Source organism: Trichechus manatus, unplaced genomic scaffold (assembly GCF_000243295.1).
Source record: "Trichechus manatus latirostris isolate Lorelei unplaced genomic scaffold, TriManLat1.0 scaffold00271, whole genome shotgun sequence".
Taxonomy (NCBI): Eukaryota; Metazoa; Chordata; class Mammalia; order Sirenia; family Trichechidae; genus Trichechus; species Trichechus manatus.
The window spans coordinates 2,034,159-2,042,643 of NW_004444207.1; positions in this window are offsets into that span (position 1 = coordinate 2,034,159).

The window sequence follows — 8,485 nt, forward strand, 5'->3', positions numbered from 1 at the left end:
TTGAACCCTCAACAGCTCCAAGATATGCCTGTACACAGATAATTAACCCATAATAAAGTGCTAATTGTGTTGAGGACTAAAATAGAGTCATGTTATACAATGGAATATTAAGGTTGGGCATATTAACTCTTTGGTAGAGTAGAGGGTCAGCAAAAAAAAGGAAGACCCGCAACATAGATTGACACAGTGGCTGCAAGAGTGGGCTTAAGCATAACAATGATCGTGAGGATGGTGCAGAACAGAGTTTCGTTATGTTGTACACGGGGGTGCTATGAGTCAGAACCGACTCAATGGCACCTAACAATAACAATAACATATTCACTCTAACTTGAAAGTGATTTTAATGGGCATCTTGGCTGAGGAAAGAGTAAACAAGGCTTTGAAATTTGGCATAAATATTCTAGATTGTCCCTCCAGATCTACACTCTACTGTTCCTGTTTTTTCTGTTTTTGAGAAGCTGATTGCTTCTTTATGGCCCTCATTAACTCTGAATTATGGTTGCATTCAGCCAACAGAAACTATCAGCATGACATTAGAGCTATTTATTCCCTGGGGTTCTTCCCTGCTACTCTGTGGATTAACTGGGTCATTCTTCATCCAGAAGTCATAGCTCCTTTCCTACAACTGCAGATTTCATCAGAATCTAGCCATTACCTCCTCTTTCACTTTTTTTTAAATTTAAATATAATTTCATAGCATAATATTTAACTTTTTAAAGTATATATTTCACTATATTTTAGTATATTCATAATGTTCACAATGTTGTGCAACCATCACTACTACCTAATTCCTTAATATTTTCCTCACCTCACTTAGCAGTCACTCCCCATTATCCCTTTCCCAGGCCTTGACAACACTATTCTATCTTCTGTCTCTATGGATTTGCCTATTTTCAACATTTCATGTAAATGACATCATGCAATATGTGACCTTTGGTGTCTGACTTCTTTCACATTGCATAATTTTTTTCAAGGTTCATCATATTGTAGCATGAATCAGTACTTCATTTTTTATGACTGAATAATATTCCGTTATACGATATGTCACATTTTATTTATCCATTCATCAGTTGGTTAACATATTAGTTACGTAAAACAGAAGATAATCCTGGATCACAGTTATTAGCAGTCATCTGAGATAGATCAATACTGAATGTTCTTTTATAGTATGTTTCCTTTTTTTAAGTTATTTTATTTAATCTAAGGTGCTATGTATTGCAAGTTGCATAAATATTAAATACACCAATTCTAAATAATCTAGGAGTTAAACTCTGGCACATCATTACTCATAAAATGCACACCCATTTCAAAGATATTATGAAAAATATTCAACTTATAGTTGATACATTATGTACATAATTTTCTTTAATCAAATCAATATAGTTTTATTTAAAAAAATTAAATATATTTTAAAGTACAAATAAGAAAAGTCACCTATATAACTATCACCTGACTGTAACAAATAATAGCATTCTAGATATTTCCTTTCTATAGTTTTTTTTAACAGATATTTTATGCCATTTTTACATAGTTGAAGTCATTCAATAACTTCTTTATGTGATTTCTTGTTTGGAAAATCACATAAACTTTCACTTAAGCTTATTTCACTGCATTATATGGGATTTCTAACTTATTTTTAGTGGATTTCAAGTGTATGTCCCATAGTTTACTTAATCATTGCCCTTCTGTTTGACATTTACATTTTTTCTAATTTGTAGTTATTATAAGTGATACTGTTAAAAACATACTATGCATATTTATTTCATTTTTTTGTAAAATTTAGGAAAATTTTCTTAGAATATAGCTATTGATCTGGAATTACTCAACCATAGGCGATAAACCTATGTAAGATTCTTGATACCAAAACTAAACCAAATCGGTTGTTTTCAAGTCAATTCCAGCTCATGACCTTTGATAGATATTGCCAAATTATTTTACAAATACTTGCACTAACATACAGTACCCATATCAGTGTATCAGTTTATGTTAGTATTAAACAGCTTGAGTTTTAAAATAATCAACCAACAAATATTTATTTTGTATCTTCTTTATCAGAGATGCTTTGAGGTTAAAGAAATGAAGGACACATTCTTGGTTAAGAATCTTGCAGTATCATGGATTGCTAGAGATCATGACATGTATGTTGTATGTGCTTGAAGAGCAGTGGAGTGATCAGGTGTTGATAATATGGTTCGTGACTCCAGTCTACTTTAAAGCAGTTATTTATTGGGAACCCAAGCAGGTACTTATGTGACTCATGGCATAGTATTTCAAGTGCCAAATTACTGGTAGAGTCAGATGTTATGGAAAGTCACAACAGTGAATGGGCAAGCTGGTTTGATTTTGTTTTGCATTTATAAAGATTTATGGTAGAAGAGAAGATTAAGTTGGGCATTAATTTGGAATACTATTTTTCAGAATACATAACACGACAATCCAGGAAAAGGGAACATCGCAAATCAAAGCACAGACGTAAAACAGAGTTAAGATTTGGTGGTAGGAGGAGAGAGTAAATAAGTTTACTCAAAGCATTTATAGCAACATGTAAAAAAAAATATCATAGTGCACTTGCGAAAATACCTCACAGGAGGAGGGCGAGGTTGGCAAAAGTAAACAAACAAAAACAAGCAAAAATGTATAACGCTCTTGGTAAAAAAAAAAACAAAAAAAAAAAAACAAAAAATCTCATTGCCATTGAGTCGATTCCTACTCATAGTGACCCTATAGGACAGAGTAGAACCGCCCCTTAGGGTTTCCGAGGAGAAACTGGTTATTTGCCTAAAAATATGGTAATTCACATAGGGAAGAAGAAGGGGATAGCTTAAGTCAGGTTCCATTAGATTCACCCCAATTTAAACACCTCACCAATTTGAGTACATTAAGGTATAGCTTTGCAGAAATACCCTGTTTCTCCTCTTGGGAGCATGGTAGGAATGCCCCTTTTGAAGTCAGTGTGGTTGTAAGACTTGTTTTCAACAATTTAATGCAAGAACCAGTGGTTCATATGTCTTCTGAATAGAAGATAAGAATCAGGGTGCATTCTCCCAATTTATTTTCTCTGCCTTGGCAAGTGGTCGTCTATTAGTCCATGTCCCTGAATGATTACCATTAAGTCCACCACATTGCTGACCCACAATGTGTGCAAAGAATAGAACAAAGAACCAAAACACAGTGTCCTGGTTCTAATAGACCTTAACTTTTAGTGTGTAGGATGATAAGTGCTAAACAGAAAAAGAACTCAGAATAAGCGGATGATAGGTCAAATGCTTTTGTGAGCTAATCTGAGATTATGATCTCTTTGGGAAAGTATTATTGCATAAAAGTGAGTAATCCATAAAAAGGTAGTAGAAAACTAACTATAAAACGTTTTATAGTGGTATTTACATTGTTCCCTTTTGTGATACTGAAATACATTATGTACATTTAGAGCTTTAGCCATGATAAAGCAGACAGTCAGAGACTTAGTTAAATTGTCTAAGGTCACACAGGGAGGTAGAAGGAAAAAATTCAGACCCATAAAAAGTATTTTCTTCTCAGAACCTGCAATTATTTTTTCCATTGCATTTTGTTTGATTGATTCAGATTTCAATTTTAAGATCATAGCATTTCTTGGATTTGTGCCTTTAAATCCTAGATGGTAGGTGAACTACTCTGTCCATGTGAAACAGTATTCTCCCTGTTTCCTGCTGGGCTAAGCATATAACTGACTCTTCTATTTTTTTATTTCTTAAATGCCCATTTTCTGGTTTGTATTGGAGAAGTTAATATATCTAATCTATATGTGCCATACTAAACATGGATATTAACTTTTTAAGGTGCAGTGAAAAGGCCACAACTGATGGGAATTCAATTTTCAAGTCAAGAAAAGTTATGGCATTGATAGAATTGAGCAGTTTATAATTATAATTAGCTTGATTTCTTTGAAAATAAGCAAATTACACCAGATATTGACCTCGATCTGTTTGTGGCTATGGAATTGACTACTTTTTCTTGCCCCTGCTGATAGATATAATCATGGGATTAGTTACAAACCGGTTAATATATATAGATGCTCATTATGAGATTAACAGGTTTTGTAGCATTCAGTTGCATCTTTTCCAAAGATTTTGCGCTTACCTGTGAACAACATCTTGCATATGATACACACCAGCTGATAGTACAACAGCTGATAATTCAAAGAGGTCAGTACAATAATCAAGAGTACGTAGTCAACAATAGTCAATGGGAGAGAGAAAAAGTAAATGAAAATGACATGTTTTCTGGATATTTTAGCTTGTATTAGAAATTCTATTTAGAATAAAATGAGTATTACTGTAGAGATTAGGGAACAAAAATCAAAATAGATTTTGTAGAGATTTCAAATAGCTAGGCTTGGAGTGTTCCTTGCACTAAAAAGAAAAATAGAACAAAATATATTGAATTAAGACAAATTGGTATTTCTTGAGATGAAAGGATGAAATCTAAGTTTGAAGAGATACAGTAAAATAACAATAAAAACCCTAATGTTTTGACACTAAGATAATTTGTAAACGAATGTATAAAACCAGTTGTCATGGAGTCAACTTCAACTTATGTTGACCCCATGTGTGTCAGAGTAGAACTGTGCTCTACAGAGGTTTCAGTGACTGATTTTTCAGAAGTAGATGGCCATGTCTTTTTCTACCTCGTATCTGGGTGGACTTGAACTTCTAATCTTTCAGTTGTTAGGCTGAGTTCTTAACTGTTTGTACCACCCAAACTACAAATTATAGTGTCTGCTTTTAATTTGTAGAATATCTTTTAATGTTCTTCAGTAGATTTATTCTCCTTCCCAAATTTTCTCTGGGATTAAACAAAGTAAACCGTGATCATAATCACATAGTTTCTACTTCCAATTTCTTCCAATAAGTATGCAAAGAAACAGTGGGCCTGGGGTTGCTCCTTTAGATATCCCTGGAGCTTTCTTATAAAAGAAGTTATCAACAGACTTCTAAGGTCTGCAAAAGCATGTTAGCCTAGACATTGTGAAACTGCATTTGAAGCCTGAGTTTTATCTTTTTTTTTCCCTATCATCTTGTTGAGTATTAAAAAAAAAAAAAGTCACATTTTTAACTTGAATAATCATACCAGAAATTGACCCAGTATCAAACCCTTGTTAATAGATGTTACACAATATCTTCACTTATATTAATTCTGATAAATTGAACCATTTAAAATCCAATTCATTTTTATTATACATATAATATACATACATCAGATTTTTTTGGATTGTGTGGGTACTTCCCCTGAAAAATGTAGACTACAGAGTGATTCTTGATATCTATACTGTCAAATGTTCTACCTAAGATGGATGTTCCTATTAACATTGTTTAATCTTTTTGAGACTCAGCTCCCTCATATGTAAAATTGGGATGATGGTCTTATTTCCTATAATGTTGTTGATTTTGTTGTTGTAAATTGCCCTCAGGTTGACTCCAACTCATAGAGACCTTGTGTGTAACAGTACAAAATGTTACCTGGTCCTATACCAACTTCATGATTGTTGCTATGTTTGAGTCCATTGCTTCTGTCACCGTGTCGATGCATCTCACCAAAAGTCTCCCTAGCCTTTACTGACCCTCTACTTCTGACGACGTGTCCAAGGTAAGTGAGTCAGAATCTTGCTATTCTAGCTTGGAAGGAGAATGTTTATCGCAGTTCTTCAAAGAATGATTTGTTTGTTCCTCTGGAAGTCCACAGTATATTCCAATATATTCAATATTCATTACCAACATCACAATTTGAATGCTTCAATTCCTTTTCTGTTTTTTCTTTTTTATTGTCCAGCTTTAGTATGTATTATGAGGCCACAGGAAAGACAATGACTTGGGTCAGGTACACCTTAGTCAGCAGAGTGCCATCTATGCTTTTTAAAACTATAAAAAGGTCTTTTACAGCAGATTCTCCCAATGCAATACATTATTTGTTTTCTTGACTGTTGCTTCCATGGAGATTGATTGTTGTTCCAAGCGGAACTAAATCACGGACAGCTTAAATTTCTTCTTCATTTATTATGATGTTGTTTATTGGCCCAGTTATGAAGATTTTTATTTTCTTCATTTACAGGCATAATCCATGCTAAATGCTATAGTCTTTGATTTTCATCAGTGTTTCAAGACGTCTTCATTTTTGGCAAGCAGTTTGTTGTACTGTGGTGGTTTGTGTGTTGCTATGATGCTGAATGTTATGCCACTAGAATTTCAAATACCAGCAAGGTCACCCATGATAGACAGGTTTCCAGACTAAGACAGACCAAGATGAAAGGTCTGGCTGTCTACTTCCATAAAAAATCCAATGAAAAATTTATGAGAAGAATATACTTACTTGTAATACATACTAATAATATTTATTTCATAGAACTGATGTCATGAATGGTAGTTTTAATCATTTTTTTCTTTCCTTAATTTAAATGATCTTAGTTTGTGGAACCAATTATGCCTTATGGAATCTCTCAAGTCTTTCAAAATGACTGTATCCATCTCATGTCCTTTCTCTGATTTACTAAAATCCAGCATATTCCTTTATTAATTTCTGTAGTGGATCTTCCTTTTGAACTCTTATCCCAATTACTAACTGAGAAATTTTTAATTCCTAATCTAAAATATTCCCTTCCCTTCCAGTTTAAATAATATATTTTCATTTTAAATACTTAGCCTTTATAATTACTGTTTCCTGTCAGAAATAGCTTAAATAGGCTCTTATGGAGATTTAGTGTCTTTAGAAAAATTATTCATCTCTGAATTTTGTTCTCTCTTTCAATCCCTATTATGACACCTGGACATATATAGGGACTAAATATATTTTATATTGGTGAGGAGAAGGGCCTTTTCATGATTTCAGTGCTCTCTGGATAGCTATTACTCTCTGTTGCATATTGACTAAATGGTGACACTCTTTCAAAGGTGATGGCAGAAGTAGTGGTGTGAGGTGACACGGGACCTCACTGCTAGAGTCCTCCATCCAAGCAGTTGTCCATGCTTGCTAAGCCACAGCACCCTGAACTCTGGGACTAGAAGCTGACTTTCTGCCAGTGCACTCACCAGAGCATGCAGGAATCTTGGTGCCTAGAGCACTACAGGCAGCAGATGAGAAGGCAGGACTGTGGTATCATGCTCATCTATGCATATATCTCTTGCCTGAGGCACTGCTCCACTGTCCCTCTCCTGCCTAGATGGAATAATTTGCATGCTTTCCTTTAAGGTTTGGGTGCCATGGTCTGCCGTAGTCTCAGGATTTTCACAGCTGTGTGAATCTACTTCTCCCCTCCCCTACCACCCCAGGGAAATGTGAGGACTGCATGTTGATTTCTGCCTGCCTCCTTCTCTCATCTTCCCACAAATCTCTGGGATAGAAAGGCCATATTCTTCACACACTCCGAATCCTCTCCTGGGTCTCGTCTCTTCAGGTAGGTGTAAACGCCAAGATCTAACATGGCCTGGATGTTTTGGTGTTAAGGAGTAGATTTCAAATTTACAATGCCTTCTCTTAATATAAACTTTCTGCCTTTATTTGAAACTATCATCTCCTTAGATACGTCAGCTGAGTAGAGTTGACCTTCCCTATCTGTGGGTTCCACATCCGCGGATTCAACCAACGGTTGAACGAAAAAATAAAAAAGAAAGTTCCAAAAAGCAAAACTTAAATTTGCTGCTGCGGAACACTATGCTAAATCCACGTGAATGAAGTGATGTATAAGCATACCCTACTGTAGCCTCCCACCGTTTCACAGATCCTCAGGCTCTCTCCAGCACTTATTATTTAAGCATTGTTCACCTAGCCTCTTGTCATTATTCCCTAAGCAATACAGTATAGCAATTATTTACACTGCATTTACATTATATTAGGTATTATAAGTAATCTAGAGATGATTTAAAGTATACAGGTGGGTGAGTATAGGTTATATGCAAATACTACACCATTTTATACAAAGGACTTGAGCATCCTCGGATTTTGGTATCTGCCGGGGTCCTGGAACCAGTCCCCCATGGATACTAAGGAATGACTGTTGTAACCTCTGTGATTTCGGAAAGACTTCCTTCTCCTCCCGGGGAAGATAATTTCATAGCTCAGCCTTGAACTAGAAGACTCTGAGAAAGCATGATGCAATTGTAAAATGAAGATGGTGAGTAGGGTCACAGTGTTATTTTCAAGATACTAAACAATTTTTCATATACAAAAACATTTTTGAATAATTCACTTATGGAGCTTTTTGTGGGTATAATTCATGGAGAATACAAAAGTAACTATATTAGATTTGTATAATTGATATGGTTGTTGCTGTTAGGTGCTGTCGAGTCGCTTCTGACTCGACAGGACTCTATGTCCTAGAGAAGGAAATATTGCCCGGTCCTACACCATCCTCACAATCGTTGTACCCTTGAGCCTATTGTTGCAACCACCGTGTCAATCCATCTCATTAAGGGTCTCCTCTTTTTTGCTGACCTTCTGCTTTACCAAGCATGATGTC